The sequence below is a fragment of the Sarcophilus harrisii genome, chromosome 1 (genome assembly GCF_902635505.1).
Source record: "Sarcophilus harrisii chromosome 1, mSarHar1.11, whole genome shotgun sequence".
Taxonomy (NCBI): Eukaryota; Metazoa; Chordata; class Mammalia; order Dasyuromorphia; family Dasyuridae; genus Sarcophilus; species Sarcophilus harrisii.
Genome location: NC_045426.1, coordinates 41,601,173 through 41,619,841, shown reverse-complemented (window position 1 = coordinate 41,619,841; position 18,669 = coordinate 41,601,173). Strand labels below are relative to the sequence as shown.

General features: G+C 35.8%; 1 protein-coding gene across 4 annotated transcripts in view; it reads right to left on the bottom strand.

Annotated features, from left to right (window-relative positions):
• CNTN4 (contactin 4) overlaps positions 1-18,669 on the bottom strand; it is a 1,178,424-nt gene that overhangs the window by 580,604 nt on the left and 579,151 nt on the right. The window contains exon 1 of one of the 4 annotated variants that reach the window (XM_031954139.1): positions 17,704-17,927. The exons of 2 other annotated variants lie outside the window; for them this stretch is intronic. The gene's annotated coding sequence lies outside the window, so the exon portion shown is untranslated. Of the gene's footprint in view, positions 1-17,344; positions 17,676-17,703; positions 17,928-18,669 lie in introns of those variants that run through there. One more of the 4 variants, XM_031954132.1, reaches the window with a different exon arrangement.

The window sequence follows — 18,669 nt, the reverse complement described above, 5'->3', positions numbered from 1 at the left end:
CATCCATGGACTTGAGGTCCCTATACTAAAGGAAGAAAACCACAAGTTCTCTTTATTTATTTCTTCTTAAATTAAGGACAAGGTAGAGTTATGAACCCAAAAAAGTAAATGAAATTTCAAAGAGGAATTTCTCTCCAATTGAATTAACACCAATAAAAAGTAAAAAAAAAATAGACAAAACTTAAGGATGGGATATGTAAGTGCTGATCAGCAATAAGGAGTTGTAGAGATCCCTTTTCCCCACCCCACACTTTCAATTTCAAATTTCCATTGAAAGTACAAATGTTGAAAAAAGGGAAAAGCTTACAACCATTCTTCTCTGCCACTCTCCAGTTTACTCTGTGTATTATCCTAATTTTGGCCCTGGGCCTTTCTATCATGCTTACCATTGGTTTTCCTACATTTCTTAGTTTCCTTGGATAGGTGCTTTACAAACACTAACTCTGCTGTGTTATGCCATTGAACTTCACCTTTTCCTCTTCATTCTCCTTTTCTTTTCTAGACTACTGCATACTGAAGAAAAATGCCACTGGTATTTCCTAAAGTATAGTATGCTAGATTGATTTAGGGATTGGGTTAATACCGAAATCCAGTTACTATTCCTTTTTGTCCCAACAACATCCTCACTCCCTCAATGCCGTCATTCAAATTCAAATAGATTTTTTTCCGTATAATACGTGCAGTATTTGCATAGCTTTTTTATAGTAGTCAATATACTCACCTACCATAAGAAATCATCACAAGATAGAAAAAGTGTGTGTGTATTTTAAAATAACACACAAAATTAGAAAGCTACCCAAGTGAGGCAACTGTGGTGTTAAAGCAGCTATATCCTGAATCATCACTACTCCATGTTTGCTATTATTCCTCCATTTTAGAGGAGGAGAACTCCCAGCTAATTACAAAAAGTGAAATCTACAGTGCTTTAGTCCTACCCCTTGGGCATAAGAAGCACTTTCCCTCCCATGAGATTGTGAGCAAAAACAACAACAACAACAACAAAACAAAAATATAAGCAAACCCCCAAAACTCTGTAAATAACAAGTGTGAAAGGTAAATAATTCAAACAGCAGGATGCTTATATATAAGAGGCAGCTCACTAGTGTTTTAAGGACTAAGTATTGACCAGTGGGAGATAAGCCTGGGCTAGAATTTATTAGTGAGAAAAAAAAAAAAACATATCACCTAAAGGCTATAGAAAGATCTAATAGAATCTATAAAATCTGTGGACTCTCACCTTCTGTTTTTAGATAGTCCCTACATTTAGAGCTCTGAAATGGTAGTGGGGGGGGGTGTGTAGGTATATACAAATAAACAAATATGAAATATATACAAAGTAAATCTTAAAATGAATGTGGATTCTGAAATCAGAAGGAAGACCTGAATCAAAATTTCACTCCTGATTTACACTGAACCTTTATCTAAGCTTGGGCAAGACATTTAAGTAATCCAGGACTCAGTTTCTTCATCTGTAAAAGGAAGAGAGCTATTATCAGAAAGCCTTTGAGTTCCTTTCTGACTCACATTCTGTTATACCAAGATTGTAAGGGAGATTGGAGAAAGAGATCTAATAACTGGGCACAATCTGAGAAATCGGTAGGATGTAGCTATTGATGTGAGCCTTCTAGGAAACCAACGCTTTAAAGAGGAACAGTTGGTTTTATATGGAGGTTTTCTTCAAGTGAGTTGAGAGTGTCCTGTGACTATCACATTGAGATATGATGAAATCTTAGATGGCACTTAGTAAAATCTAAGACACAGTATCTCCACTGCTCATTAAGAATTGAGTAGTGGATAGGGCAATAGACTTGTAGTCAGGAAGATATATTAAAATCCTGACTCAGACACTTACAAATTGCATGACCTGAGCAAGTTTCTTAACCTTTCTAAGTGAGTGTCCTCATCTAAAATAAAAATGGAGAGAGCTTTGGACTTGATGGGTTTCTAAGATGCCTTCCATTCTCTCTATCTATGACCTTTCACTGCTAAAGGTTGTTATTTGTCAGCTGCATGGGGCTATTCCTTCATACTGAGAAGAACAAAGAAACACTTCATGTTATATTAACTCAGCTGCTATAAGGAATCTATGCTGACAGAAGCCACTGGTTTTCTCCCACTGTCCCACTGGTTTTGCCTATTACCTCATTATCCAATCCTTCCAAAAGTTAAACCAGTCAGCACTCAGGATATTAGCAGAGGTAACAAGAATGTCAGATGTGAATATTAATAGTGATTTGTTTTTTTAATCTACTTTTTTGTTATAAGAAACTCTTGTGGAGGAATCTTAACCATGTAGAATGAATAAAACATAAAAAACAGATAATTATGTCTGGATTAATTTTAGGACTTAACCACACACGTGTGTTTTATATATTATATGTGTGTATATGTATATATGTATGCATGCATGTAGACAAAACCACTGAGATGAGTTGTTAGATATAAAAATTTATATTTCTTTTTATAATAGCTTTTTATTTTTCAAAATGCATGCAAAGATAGTTTACAACATTCACCTTTACAAAACCTTGTGTTCATATTTTTCTACCTTCCTCCCTCTTCTCTACTACCCTAGACAGCAAGCAATCAAATACAGGTTAAACATGTGCAATTCTTCTAAACATTTTTCCACATTTATCATGCTGCATAAAAAAAAAGAAAAAACATGCCAGAAAAAAGCTCAGCAAGCAAACAACAACAACAACAACAACAACAAAGGCACAAATACCATACTGTGATCCACATCTGGGCCCCATAGTCCTCCCTCTGCATGCAGATAGTTCTCTCCATCACAAGTCTACTGGAATTGGTCTGGATCACCTCATTGTTGAAAAAAGCTAAGTCCATCACAGTTGATCATCACCTAATCTTTTTGTGATTGTGTATAATGCTCTTTTGGTTTTATTCACTTCACTTTTCAGTTCATGTAAGTCTTTTTCAGGCCTTTTTGTAATCATCCTGCTGATTGTTTCTTATAGAATAGTAATATTCCATTGCATTCATATACCATAACTTATTCAGTCATTCTCCAACTGGGGGATACTCCTTCAGTTTTCAGTTCCTTGTCACTACAAAAAGGGCCACTATAAATATTTTTGCGTGGGTCCTTTTCTCTCTTTTATGATCTCTTTGAGATATAGATCTAGTAGAGACACTGCTGGATCAAAGGGTTTACACATTTTGATAGCCCTTTGGTCACCATTACATATTGCTCTCCAGAATGGTTGAATCAGTTCACAACTCCATCAACAACTTCCACAGTTCCTTTCAGCAAAAAATTACATTTCTATAGTAATCAATACTGAGCAAATGCTTTTTACCCTTTCCTTCCTTTCTCCCTTCCTTGCTTTTTTCCTTCTTTCCTTCAACAAAGATGTTAAATCATTGGTCTCAGAGTATGAACACATGGTTTCCAACATAGTTCTGTTCCTTCTTCTCTTTATGATCTTGGATATGTCACTTTACTTCCATTAAGTGAGAGACGAGATTCTTTACTACTTGCCTCAGACCTGTCACTTATTCCCTATGGACTTGGAATTGGCTCTTCAGCTCTGGGGAATTCCAACCACTGTTCATAATCTACCAAAGTGATAGGAGCAAGGCTGAGTCTGTCCTCAGATGTCCCTTCCCAGCTCTAAACCTGTGATCTAGAAATGCAGAGCTAATTTATGCTTTATATAAAATATATACCCTTGTATATAGTTTATATATAATTTATGCTTTATATAAAATATATACCCTAATTATAGATACAAAATGAGCATCCAGAAGACAATAGTGATACTTGTAGGTATCCTCTGACTTGTTGAAGAATCCAGTAACCAAATCAATTACTTTCTGTACCCACTGACTATTATCATTCTATTTTTATGTGATCCACACCAGAAGGATGATTTTGGTAAAAATGACTTAATTCTGTTCCTCCCATCCACTTCACAGAGATAATGTGTTTATAACTACCCTGTAACTTGTTTTCAGTTGGAGAGAGAAAGAAGGTCCCCATAGAATACCTGTAAAACATGAAATACACAGGAGTGGTAATCAAATGCAATCTAAAGTACTGTCCTAGGAGCATAAGGTGTGAATAACATCTCCATCCCCAGTGCATTGATTCAGTTTCCCACTAATAGGCCTTCATACACTGATCTTCATATTCAGTGATAGGCGATCAAAATCCAATTCCAACATGTGGACGGCCTAAGTTATAAACTCTGAATTGGTACTTTTTTCCCTTTGCAAACACAATACCTTGGACAAAGTTGCCTGCTCTCTGTATAGGCTTAGGTCTATCAGCAGTAAGGAAACTGTATCTTGAAAACTGTGAAAAATCTCTTTTATGCAGGCAAGTAGGCAGTCACACACACACACACACGTGTATATATATATATATATATATATATATATATATATATGTATCTATGTATATATACTGTCATGCAAATATTTGTAAGCCTCCAGAAGGGGCTGGGATACAATTAGGGCTCCCCTTTTTGCTATCTAAACCAGTTTGCAAATACCCTTTATGCAGACCTCATTTATCTTTCTCTAACAAGCAGAAAGAGCATTTCTTTTCTCACTGTTTTCTAGAGTATTGGTTGCACTACTAGTCTCTGATTAAAATCTGCAAATCTCTAGGGATTTGAAGTGATGGAGAAAAAGAAGTACTGGAGGGATTTGGGGAGTGGAAGGTGAGGAAATGATTTGTCGTTGGAAGAGAATATTTGTTCTAGAATAGGCAATAGTAAAACAAATAGTTGGTTTAGAAGGAGAAGGGGGGAATCTGATACAATGAACTTTGCATGGGCTCCAAAATCCATACACTAGGTTCGAGATCCCACCTTCCACGCTTGGTACCTGAATGTTCATGTATGAGGAACAACTTCCCTGAGCCTATTTCCTCTTCTGCAAATTGACTGATTACCTGAGATAACATTCATGTATGGTTTGATAAAAAGATTTCGTAAGGAAACACATTTTTTTTAATAATTAAATTATCTATTATAGTTAATGACCCTTTAGAATACCATTGGACATGCTTTTCATGCAGAAAGTTTTCTTTCTGTTAAATAGCTCTGTGGAGTTTGCTGTCTCCTCTTTTAGTTATTCACAAGATGTTTTATAAAAGACATTTCAGCTAACATCCAGAAGACATTTTCATGTCTGTAAAATGATTAGCATCTAGGTGATTACTGAAAACTTGTGGTCAGTTGTATGGGTTTTTAAATATCCAAATATTATCTGGAACAGAAACATCTGTCAAACACCTACTATCTATTCCAGGAACATAGTAGGTGTTTGACAAATGCTTCCTTATGAGTTGTTCTGAGGATAAAATAACAAAAGGAAAATAACCCCTGACTTCAAGGAACTTGTATTCTACTGCGGATGGAAGGAATGTCACATTCATTGAGAAGCAGAGACAAGTTACCCAGGGAAGTGGCTAAGTTTCCACTTTTCTTGTGGAGTTCATGGATTCGGCATTTAAGTGCTTCTGTCTTTTCTGCCCCAAGAAAGATTTACTTTCCTGGTGCTCATTCTATCTTAGCAAAATAATCCTGTTCTACTGTACATTTTTTGGCCCCTTCCAGACATCAATACCTCTTCACACTGGTTCTCGCTTTTATTACAGAGGTGACTTTTGGTTGAATTCAATGCCAAGGTTATGTCCTTTCAGCTTAAATCCAGACGTAAGGCATAAATCTTTCAGAAAAGATTCTTCCCCACTTGCATCACCAAAGACTCTGACACATGTCACAACGAAGCGACTTTCATTAAGCTAGAGCAATGAATACACCTTCATTTGACGGACTCTGAAAAATCGCTTTATCTCTTCCCATTCCCTTGACAGCTGTCATCATGTTGCAAGCAGAGATAAGGGTATTTTTTTCCTTACCCAACATCTCTCTCCCCAGAGTTGTCACCAGCAGTAGCAACAACATAATATGCAATGTTACTGAAGGGAAATAAACATCGGGTTGGAAATTAGAGAATAGTATATTTTAGAAATTCTCCACTCATGGAACATCAATAAATCAAGAAGTTAAAATAAACAAACAAAGTTAGGCTGGGAGAGTGGATGGAATAGTGGAAATGAAATTAAGCAGAGTAAGGTTTGAATCCCACCTTATATCTTAACTAGTTGTAAAACCCTGGGTTTGTAAATTATCAGCTTTCTGGGTCTTAATATTTTAATTCAAAAATCAAACCAAAACAAAAGTCTTTGACAATAATTACCCATTCCTAGATCACAGGACTGAATGAAGATGAAGTGGGCCAATGTGTAAAGCATTTTGAAAATCTTCTCTATGAATAAGAGCCATTAACTCATACCTAAAAACACATTCATGCCCTACTAATGTGGATTGTTTTATGAAAAAGTTACCTATGCGATTAAAATGAAGCTTTATGCCCTTTGTTTTCAGGAATATTATTTCCATAAGGTATTTGGGGTAAATTTTGTTTGAAAGGCACTGTAAGATCATCAGAAGCACTGAAAAATCTACAACCATATATTTCACAAGTTTTTTAAAAGCTCCTGACAAATTCCATAGAATTCAGATGTAAGAGAAAGGTGGAGCAGAATAGGAAGCAATGATGGAGAAGAGTGTGAATGTGTGTGTGTGTGTGTGTGTGTGTGTGTGTGTGTAGCAGGGGATATCAAGGGATTGGTATAGCCAGTATACAAATTAATCTTAACAAAACAAATAATACAGCTGGTCAATTTATACTCTCTCCCTACTCTGTTACCTATATATGTATATAAAGGTAAAGTAGACAATGCTCATTGGTATTAGTGACATTTATATTAGTCATAAAGGTTAGCAAAGCTGTTAGCTATATTATCTAAATTGATCCTTCTAAAAAATTTGGTGAAGATGCTACTATTATCTCCACATTATGTAGATGAGCAAGTTTAAAGATAGCTAAATGGTTTGATCAGGGTCACATAGAATATCTATCTTACACATGATATCCCATCTCTCATTTCCATGCTTTGTTTGAGAAACATCAAAGTTGGCCTGTTTTCTATGCCTGGAAAGCACTCCTTCATTTCCACTTCTTAGAATTCTTAGCATCTTTCAAACCATCACTTACAAAAGGCTTTTCTGATTCCCCTTTTCCCAGCTCTAGTTTATCTCCTTCCACATAGAAAATGTCTTTGTACCTCACACACACATGTGTGTGTGTATATATGTGTGTGTGTGTGTGTGTGTGTGTGTGTGTATAAACAGGCACATGCATATACTTTCAGTGTTACTTCTTCCTAATTGAATATAATATGCTCTTCGAATACTGATTCACTTTTGTTTTTGCCTTCCCACTGCCTAACAGTTGGTAAATAGTAGAGAATTAATTCTTACTAATTGATTAATCCATTGATTCACTGGGGTAAATTTCCTCCTTACAAAATGGTAGTTTTGATCTGAAAATATTATTTAATTAATGTTTTTTTTTTGTTTAATAGGGTTAAGTAGAGTGTGAAGACTTCCCAGAAAATATTATTCATTTGATCAGGTATTATCTTTATGAAGTCACTTCTTAATTTTCCAAGTTCAGAAAAAATCTTGTATAGTGGCAATATTGTTTTTCCACTTCTGGTTAAATTAGAATGAACTCTTGCATCATTAGTGCTCAACCCTTAGATTTTAGGAAATAAAAAAAAAAAACATTATTTAGTTTGTAGATCCTTTTCATTGGGTCTTCCTAAAACTTCCATTAAGTACCCGAATGACTAAATTCAAGACAGAAGGGAAAAAAATCGATTGAGTTTGGGAGAAAATTTACAAGTCAAGTTCTATGTTTTATTCTCACTTTTCTTTTTATACTTTGAAATACAAATAAGTAGCTGAAAACCCCTAAAAACTTAGTTTTTGTAACATTTATTTTTTATTTTTTTTTTTTAATTTTTAATGGTAATAGTACTTTTCATTTAGAGAACTCTAGACTCCCCAAAGTGTCAAGTGTTTCCCTACATATTACTTGAACTGTATTAAAAGCAAGATTCTAAAGAAACCAAGCAGAGGGAAGTTCTATTTACTTCAAAATGGAACTCAACATTGTTCAGTTCAGCTATTGATTGTAAGTATGAAAATGGCTAGGATGAGCCAGCCCTGAATCTAAACAAGGGTCATGGGAGTAGACAAGATAATGATGTGGTTGTTTTTTAGAGATAAAGAGATGCAATGAACTCAACTACTTTATAGGGATAAAGTGAGATGATCTTTTTCTTAGGTCAGAAGGATTTGGTCCTCTACTCAATATTTATGAATCATGGATATCTGCTCAACAAGACAATATAGTTCAGGTGGAGGCAGGTAGAAATCTAGACAATTGTTTTTCTTACAAAGTAAACTATTTAAAAAATTTTTCTGATTCTATTTCAAGTGCCTTCATAATTTTTAATTAAAAAGAAAATAGTAGATTTTCAAATCTTGCTGTTTGAAAGGATATCAGGACTTGAAAAATAATCCCTTCTACAAAATGTCCAATAAATGGTCAGTCAATCTGATGATCCCCAATGAGAGGAAAACAACTATCTTCACAAGCAGTCCATTTGACATTGGTATACCTCTAATTGTTAGTTAAGTATTTCTTTAACGCAGCTAAAATCTGCCCTACTTGCACTCATTTTCTTATTAATGCCTTTGGGTCAGAGAAAACAAGTATAATGCTTCTTTCCAGTGTTGAAGACAGCTGTTACCTCATGGCAATCTCAAGTCTCCTCTTCTTCAGGCTAAATATTTATAATTTATGAAACTAATCCTTAAGTAGCAAAGTATCTAATTCTCGTTTGATACTAGCCATCCTTCATTGGATGAACTTCAGTTGGTCAATACCTTTGCAAAAAATGATGCCCAATAATGAATACAATACTCCAGATATAATAAAATCAAAGCAGAGCAAATCTGTTCCATTACAGGCACTTAAGATCATATCATTCTTTTGATTTCTTCTAAGATTCTAGTAAAAATTACATTTGACTATTTAAGGGCCATTTGCAGCCAAAATGCTAGCAAAACTAAAGATGACAATCTTCCATTAAAGTCTGCCACTTCAATAGATCAGTCATTCATACAATTTATTAATTGTCTCACTTGTGTAATAGGTTTTTTTTAATTTCATCTCGCTAACTGGATTCTTTCTTTTTTGAACATAAATCATATGCTTACCTAGAATTAGCTTTGGATATGCACTAAAATGATTTTCCCAAGCTTCCTGAGAAGCTTTCTTTTATCTTCTCATTGTCTTGTTTTCTAAAACAAGAGATATCACATACAAGAACTTAGTGGACTTTCTCTCTTGGAAGGATGGAATGGGATAATACAATCATACTTATTGACTGATTTTATGTTCCTCATCAATGCATGAGTTTTTCTTTCAGTTGTGTTTAATAAAACTGTATATAAGAATGTTCCCTATGTTCAATATAGACTCATTAAAGATATTCAACCCATGCATAAAAATAAATAATGATATAAAGTCTAAGTTTCCTTAGCAAGAATAGTAATCTAAAAATCAGTTAAACCTTGACTCTTTGACCTTGGGGAAAACTCTAAACCTCAGTTCCCTAATGTATAAAAGTTATGGAGTCAGAGAAAAGAGCTTTAATTCCCTCCATCTTTGAGATGTTCCTCTGTCATTATTTCTCATTTGGGGGTGCAGTGGGAATAATGGGTGTACATACAAGCCTTTTAATCCTCCTTGAAAGGTGGATAATTATTCCTTGGGTTTGCATTAATGACCTGTTCTCCTTCCACTTTTTAGAATTATATATAAAGATTATAGAGTTCTCCAAAGTCTTTCAGAAATCTCAGAAATCATTTAATGGCAAAAGACACAAATACTAAAACTGTTTTCTACAATCAAGACCTGAGTTTCAGTTTATGTGGCTTTTCCACATTAATCCTATGGAATGAAAACTATCTTGGAACAATAACGATGCCTTATTCACACCTGTTCTATTCACTATTAAAACAGAGAGAACATTAAAGAACAAATCTTTCTTTCTGTTTCTATGACCCAAAAGATAACCCTTCTTTAGTTGATGAAATTCTTTCTCTATGATGACTCTCTCTCTCTCTCTTTCTCTCTCTCTCTCTCTCTCTCTCTCTCTCTCTCTCTCTCTCTCTCTCTTCCCACAGGGAATTGATATAGACATAAATATAAATATGAAACTTTTAAACTAATATTTATTTGCTTTTTTCCTTAAATATTTCATAATAGGAAAAATATTGTATATGTACTACAATATATACTTTTGACTAGAAACATAACTTGTGAAACTAACAATTGAAATGATAATAAGAAACCTAATCCTCCAGGAGAGTTTACTCAGAACAATCAGTTGAACACCCTGGGAACAGTAACTTGGAAGGCCTGGGAATGTGAGGGCTCCAAGGAAGTCAGTGTTGTCTTCCTGCTTTTCTCTCCATTTCATGTGATAGGGCAGATGGAAAATCTGAAGTCACACCACTTCAAAGACCAGATTGCACTTAGCACACCAGTCCTGAACAATCTAGGGGCACATAGGACATACTTCCTCTTGAGAAACTCTGTGGTTTTTCTCAAGCATTCTGCTCTGAATTCTTAAAGTATGAAAATCACAGAAAATCAGCTTTATCCTATATGGATCTGAGAGAAAGTAACTTCCCAATGACACTGTCTAATTAGTAACTAACTCACTAATAACTCCATACCCAGAAGGTAAATAGACATTTGTGAAAGGTCGAAACACTTCAGTGCTTTACTTCTGGTTTGATTCTTGGGATTAGGAAAGAAAGCTCAAAAAGCTTAGAGAAAGTTTGTTTTTACTGTTGCTGGTTTGTTTGTTTTTTGCATATGAGTGCATACAATTCTTCTATATTAGCTTAATACAATTAAAAAATCCATTTCCAGGCCAGTCTGGCTAATCTTATAGAAACATCCTGTCAAGTATCTTGCTCATTTGTCCTCACTTCATAGACTATGATTATCTGGAGTGTCTGCAGTTAATGTGGGTGTCTACATAAGTAAATTCAGAACCTGACTCACAGACTCTTGGGGGAGAGGGAAGGAGAGCTTGAAATAGCAAGCAAACAAGAGGTGTGTGCTCCTAGAACTGCATCGAGTCATACTTAATGAATGGCATGAACCAGGTCAACATATTTATGCCAGAAATCTCCAGTGTTTTCCAGTGATCCTCACTATGCCAGACTATTCTGGATCTATGTTCATAATAGACATTTTTTGGGGGAATTATCCTTTTTAAAAAGCTGATAGAGTAGTTTTAAAGCTATATGCCAATCTCTGGAGGAGCTGTGCCTGATCATTTCCCTTCACCTCCTTTTATCGCCTAACATTTCAATTTCTGACTTATTTCCAAAGTCCGTTACTGGAGACCCACAACAGCTGTTACTGAGTTAGTCCAGTTCTACCATTGAAAGGTTTCTTTTCTACACTGATACTCATACCGTATCAACTCTCCCTGGCAACATAAAGCGGCATTTTGAGCCCCAGTGTACTCAAGCTACTCTGTTTCCTTATTTACATTTTCTGTGCAGGCCACTCAAATTTCTACTCACTGATATAGGGTTTCCTTCTGGCAAGTCTTAAATCTGTCTCCTTTAGTCCCCTTAGCCAACTGCCCGGGACAGTCAGCTTCTGTAAATTCTGTCATCTGCTCAGGAATCTACAACCCTGCATTTTTATACCTCGCCATAAGACATACTTTATTTCTTCGCAGGCTGTCTGATGGTCTCCTTTTAATGTTAAATCATCACACTTCCCTGTTGAAACAACAGCCTGATGCTCTTGGAGGCTTTCACACTCATGAACACAACAAGTAGAGCAGCTTCCTTGAAGGAGAGAGGCTCTTTTAATTAGAGCACAATGGATGCAGAACACCCAGACCAGGGATGAAAAAAATATCACTGTGACTTATCTCTGATTTACAGTTATATCTTTTAGTAGATGATAAAACTGTCCGGCACATCACTGAAACTATTAACTAGGCAATATTGAACTGAACATCTAACACTGTCAGATGCATAGGCTTAAACCCCAAAGTAATGTCCCTGTAGATAACTTGTATAACTTCACAGGCAACATAGCAGGGAGGTAGGGAGAGGAGGCTAGAAAACATATTGAATCTATCTGTCAACATTATGTTTTTGAATAAGAAGTAAATCCATAAATACAAATTCATTTCAGCCAAGTGTAGGCAGAAAGGGAAGATGCACAATGGCACAGCCAAGAGATCGTTTTCCATTATGGCCTTTAGTTACAATTGGGCTCACTGCCCGAAAACTGAAACACCTAGTTTTATGAGACTTGGAAAATTAATTTTATATCTTATGTGGATTCAATAATTTTTCCAAGTTCAATCTTTTATAGTTGGCAAGTTCAGTCAGAAATAGCTAACATTTGAATTCTGGCATAGAATTCTCTAAGCCTGTTTCAGCCATGAATCGATAGTGAGAATAAAATGAACATTCCAAATTTACTTTTGAAATCTGTCATGGTCACGACCCTGCTGCGTGACGAGAGGATGGAGACATTCTGAGATAATCAGGGTCACCAAATGGTCCTTATTGTCCAGTCTGGACCTTATTTTCTAGACATTTTAAACTATAAATCCTCAACAGTTAAGCGACCTATGATATTGCAATGATTTTATTCTGTCATGGTCATTCAATGGATATAGTTTTATTTCATTCACCAGAGAAAGAAATAAAGGACAGATGAAAATATTCAGATGGAAGTTCAAATCCTTATGAAAACCTCATATATTTTATTAAAAGCAAGTATTAACTTCTTACTAAAGTAAGAATGAGATGAAGTCAAATAGACTGCCCCCAAAGAGCTTGCACTCTGTCTAAGGAGAAAAGATGTGTAGAGATAAGTAAATACAAGATGGTATGAGAAGAGAAGGGAATAAAGGCTAGGAGGTCATGCAAAGCTTCCACATCTGAGCTGAAACTTTTGCATAGTGGTAGAAATGAGGGCATGCCAGACCCAGAAGTTAGGTAAGGAATGCTAAGTTTTCCCTGGCATGCTGCTGAACTTGGGGACCAGTGATCACTACTTTGTGTTTGACCTCAGAGATTTAAGATGTCTCCTTTCGTTTTCAGGGAGGAGGGGAAAAGGGGCTCATTGATATTTTCTGAAGTCATTTGTTACCATCCAACATTGATAATTAATGCAAATCTCCCTCCCAAAAAAACATAATTAAATTGAGTTCTAAAAGTGTTTCAGATCTCACTGGGTCATGAGTACAATTATATAGAATTCTCAGTCATTATATAAAGAATTCCTATAAGAAATCTATAAACCTGCTTTATGTTCTCACTGTTTAACTAGATGCTGAATTTTTCAGGGGAAGTAAAAGCAACCTGTGTTTAATGTTTTCTTTTTTTTTTCCTTTGCCCTTTATAGAGTTGTTCCAGGATCAGACATTAAAGAGGATTAGAGAAATTACTTTCAATAAATTCTGTAGTTCTATTCAATTTGGTTGGATTTGGGATTTTTGTTGTTGTTGTTGACAGTCTCTTATTTTGTGTGTGTGAGAGAGATGAAATTAAAAAGGGTTATAATCAATTTCAGTTACCAGGTACATAATAACCTTTCCTGCCTTGCTTATCTGAAAGGTATAAGCTTGCATATCCTTACTAAGGTCTGTAATATGAATGCATGTACACTAATGTTTCATAAATTCACTGCATAGAATTTTTATGTAATATAATAAAGTTTCTTTCAACAAATCGTGGTAGTGGAAAGAAACACTAACACAGTTGATGCAGACTGATAAATTATTCAAAGCCTACTATCTTTGTATTTAGAACACTGGGTGGATGTATATAGATGTGTATATATGTACAATGCTTAGGGGATAAGAGGCACTCACCCATCAGGAAGCACTGGGTTCAAGTCTTTACTCAAATAGACTATTTTTCAACCTGGGCAAGATATTAACTTCTTGTCCTTTCAGCCTTAAAACAGCATATATTATAGACAAATTGTGGCAAATATCAATGGAGGTGACTTTTATATCAGGTGTTGCTCACATAAGTAGAAGTAGAAGAATAGAAGTCCCGGTAAATCTCTGTCTTTGTCTCAAACTCTCTGCCTCTGTTTCTCTTCATCTCTGTCTGCCTCTGTCTCTCTCTCTCTCTCTGTCTCTCTTTCTTTCTTTCTCTATCTTTCTGTTTTTCCCTCTATCTTTCTCCACTTTCTCTCTGCCTCTATCTCTGTATTTTAAGGAATGTTTTTGATACTGACTTTTTCTTTAAGTGATTAGCAGTTTATACTACCTGTACTTTTGCATTTTGGGCCATATGAGCAAAGGATCTGGAGTGAAATAGAACATTTAGATGGAGAAGTGAAAGAATCAAAAGCTTTTAGAGCAAAAAGGTATTTTAGAGATCTGATTAAAGCCCTACATCTTACAGACTAAGGAAGTGGCCCTCACAGGAGATAAGTGACTCACCCAAATTCAAATAAATAGTTTGTAGATCTTCAGAGGTTAGTTACTAAGGCAGAGCAATCCACAGAGTAGGTGGTGCCAGCATGAGTAGTGAAATGTTGTCTAAATAAACACACAGAATTACTCGTGAACATTAAGATGCTGCTGCGGAATTCTTATTTTTCTACATCAACAACATTTGCATTTGTCTTGTTATGGTGCAGATGGCTTGCACTGTATCCTTTATCTCTTTCATTCCCCATATGCTGGTCTGGTAGAGCTTTGAAGGATTAGAGTGGGTGCCTTGCTGTGGATTCCCCCTTCTCTACATGGGACAGCAGATATCAGAGAACTGTTTAGCCAGCAACCGCCAGCACAAGGGGAACACATAGTATCCCAATTCTTGCTATTAAGTCACTATGGTTATGGGAGAGAAGCAGGACTGGCTTTCATGGCTAATAATACTGGCTGGATATTGGTCAAAACACAGAAGTGTAGGAGCGTAAGCAGTTTGAATAGCTGTTTTATATACACATGCACACACACATACACACTTGTTTTTTTCTGTATTATTAAAATGACAGATTCTATCAACAACTTTACTGACATTTTTAATATTCTAAATTTATTCTAAAGCCTTATTATGTAATAATTAGCCATAGAATCACTGATTTAGAGGTGGGAGAAATCTTCAAACATCTCTTATTTTATAGATAGGAAGCTGGAGTCTGAGTTGTGAAATGAGTCATTCAAAGTCAAGCAGATAATTATTACATGCTGGGATATCCCACCTTTCTTTGCCATATCACCCCATTTTTTTCATGTAATCTCCTTCTTCTAAAGTCCATTATTCCAACATATGGCAACTCCATACTTCCAAAGCTGTTCTTGTGAACAAACTATAGCAGAACTTCTCAACTAGCAACTAACACTCAGTGGCACAAAATACTGCACACAACTGATTTTTCTCATCTTTGGAAATAACTCAAGCATCTTAAAAATGTTAAGGACGAAGCCATAAAACTCCTGGAGTATTTTCAACAAGGATTTTCGTGTCAAATCCCATGGTTTGTTCTGAAATGCCCTACCTGGAGGCAGATGGATGATAAAAATCAAACTAACTTCTTTGAAACAATTACAGAGCGTGTCAAAATTGCCACTTCCACCTCTTGTCCTGTCTTCTCTATCCTGCTCTCCCCCTCCAAAGGATCTGAGATAAAGTACTGTACATAAAAGAGATTAGGAGAATCTCTTTTTAATCACTCAAAATGACATATCTTTTAATACAAGGAAAGTATATTTTTGAACTTGGTTGAAAATATGAAACTGGGTAAGGCTTTTTGAAATTTATCTCAGCATGCCAATTTCCACAATGTTACATGTCAGAATTATATCACATTCCATTCCATATCTATTTGTCTTCATTAAAAACCCACAATGACAATAACAACAAAAACCAAAACAAACAAATAAAAACAGCCTTACTGATTACTTTTTAAAAACCAGGGACCTTTTCTGCATCCAATCTATCTCCCAAAGCTACCTTTGTTTTGGAATGAGACAAAATACAGCCCTTTCAATGAAGAGAAATGCATAGAAGGAGCAAAAGCAGATTTAAAAAAATACAAACTCTTTTAATAGCATCTCCAGATACTTAAATTGGACTTACTTTCTCCATAGGAACCGACTACTTCACAAGCATGGCTCAGGGCCAGGCTGCTACACAGAGACACCCCAGCCATCCATTTCATTGGGACCTGCCAGCTGTCAGACTTTCTGTTTGTTTTGTGGTGGGTGATGTTTTCTTTCTTTTTCCCTCTAAACCTCAATCTTTGCAAATATCCAGGCTCCTGTAGGCAACCATCTATTGTAACTTGTCTTTTCCGTACCTTGTTTCCCTCAACCAAATCTAATGAGAACATACTTTGTCCTCACCAGTGAGACAGTTTCATACTTCACAAGCCAGTGGTTTTCTCGGCTTTGAGACTTACTGCCTATTCAGGAGAATTTTATTTGCGCTCGGGGAAGGTCTTGTATTGAGCTCCACCAGAGCACCTAGTTCAATATGCCCACAGACATGCTGGCTTTCAAACACACACAATTTCAAGGCAACTTCGGTCCACGTCAGCTTTGACCATTGGCTCCAGCACTTTGAGCCTGCTCTATTCAAAAATCCAAAGCTATAACACCTCCTTAGGTCTACTCTGAACACAAGGAGGTAAAAGAAATTTAGTTTAAATTTAGGTCAGGGAAACCCAAAGGGGGAAAAATAATAACCCACATATCTCTGTCCGCTGTGATACTAATCTTTAATTTCATTCTAACATAGATCATTCAAAAGTCATCACCCAAGCATTATTAACTGTAATAAATTCAAATAGCATTCTTTATGATCAATGCAGTTTGCATGAATAACACAAATTAATGCAATATATTGCTTTTTGAACTTGAGACGTGAAAAGCCCGGAGCTAAAGTTTTTTACTTATTTGTGTCACTTTTTTTTTTTTTAGAAAAAGTGACTTTTTCAAAAAGAAAGAACAACCACAGACTCCATAAATTCTCATACTATTACTTTTTTTTTTTAACCTCAGTCGTATCCCTGAATTTTATATATAAGTTTCTAAGATAAAACGTACATGTTCAGATTTGACATATATCGTTTGTACACACATTTATTTTTCAAAACATCAAAAAAGTTTCAAAATACCATGCAAGAGAAAACAAGTCATTTTTTTTATCCATGCATTAGTGTCTAGACATCTTTTCTGAGAAGTCATTTTTAAAAAAACTCAGACTCCCCAAATAAGGTCCGATACAACTGACAACTACTTTGCTCCTAGTAAAGTACAACACAGGTTTAAGATGCTTCACTTTTAAGTGAAATGAGACTTACTTATACTTACATTTGTCATTTGCTACGGCGAGAGATATCACTGAAGAATTAAGCACAAATTCTAAGTATCTTGCACAGCATAAGCTCCGTAAAGGGATTGTTCCAATAAAAGCCTTTCACTTCTCTTACAAACATTTGGAGACAGCTGACTTCCTGTTATGAATCAACTATATAAAAGATCCGACCCAAAACTGCGAGCTCCAAACAGATCACTCTCTGGTGCCTCACCAGCTCAGCTCGGCTCAGCCCAGCTCGATTCAACAAAGAGCAATGGAACAGTCAACCACTTGCCGCTTACAAAGTCACATTCACATGCAGCTATGTCAGGAAGGGTGGGGGGAGGAGAGCACACACAACACGAGCACTTACAGAACTGTAAAGTAAAATGTCCCACTTTCTCTTTACATGTTACAGCAAATCAAACAGAGATTCCAGCTCTCAGCAAGTCACTGCTTCACTACACTGATCAACCAGGCAGAACGGGCCCTTATGGATTGCCTATGCAGCTGGGAGATAATGGAACCATATTCTCAGCTGGGACTAGAGATGCCTGGCTGCTAGTCACTGCGCACTGCATGGCTCTTTACCAACATTAATCAGAGAGTACACTGCTTCCCGGCTGTATTCCCCAAAGGCCCTACATAATTAGCGCATGAATCAAAGACGCACACTGTGAGAGTCACACACACATCTAACTGGATATCCTCATATCGATTCTGATTAGGAAATCCAGTTGTTTCCCTCATAGTCTGGGATATACCTTTTAAAATACAAACACATGATACATACCTATTATACCTATGCTTTAATATATATATGTATGTATATATATACACACACACACACACATATGTATATATATATATATATGTATATCAAGGGACAACTATATACATCTGTATATAGATTGATAAATCAATTGGTCATTGGGCAGACAGATGGAGAAACAGAAAGGAAAGATAGACACACAGAAAAAGTTGTCATAGATTTCTAAACAGGTGGAAAAATTTAAATTCTTTTTTTTTAAATTTAAATTCTTACTTCTGGCCCCTAAAATTACATGCAGCAATCAGTTACACAAGTTTTCATCCACTGGATATAATTAAATGGGGTATTTTACATGTATATGCATACACATGTATGCATGTATATACATATGCATCTATGGGTTGTATATACTATATTTATTATATATATTCTGAATATCTATGCATATAGATACATACATACATACACATACATATATTTTATGTCAGCATGATCAAATGAGGGCTTCCTGGTAGCTTTATTTAATTCTTCAAGAGAGTACACAGAGTGCAGTCTCCCCCTATCCCC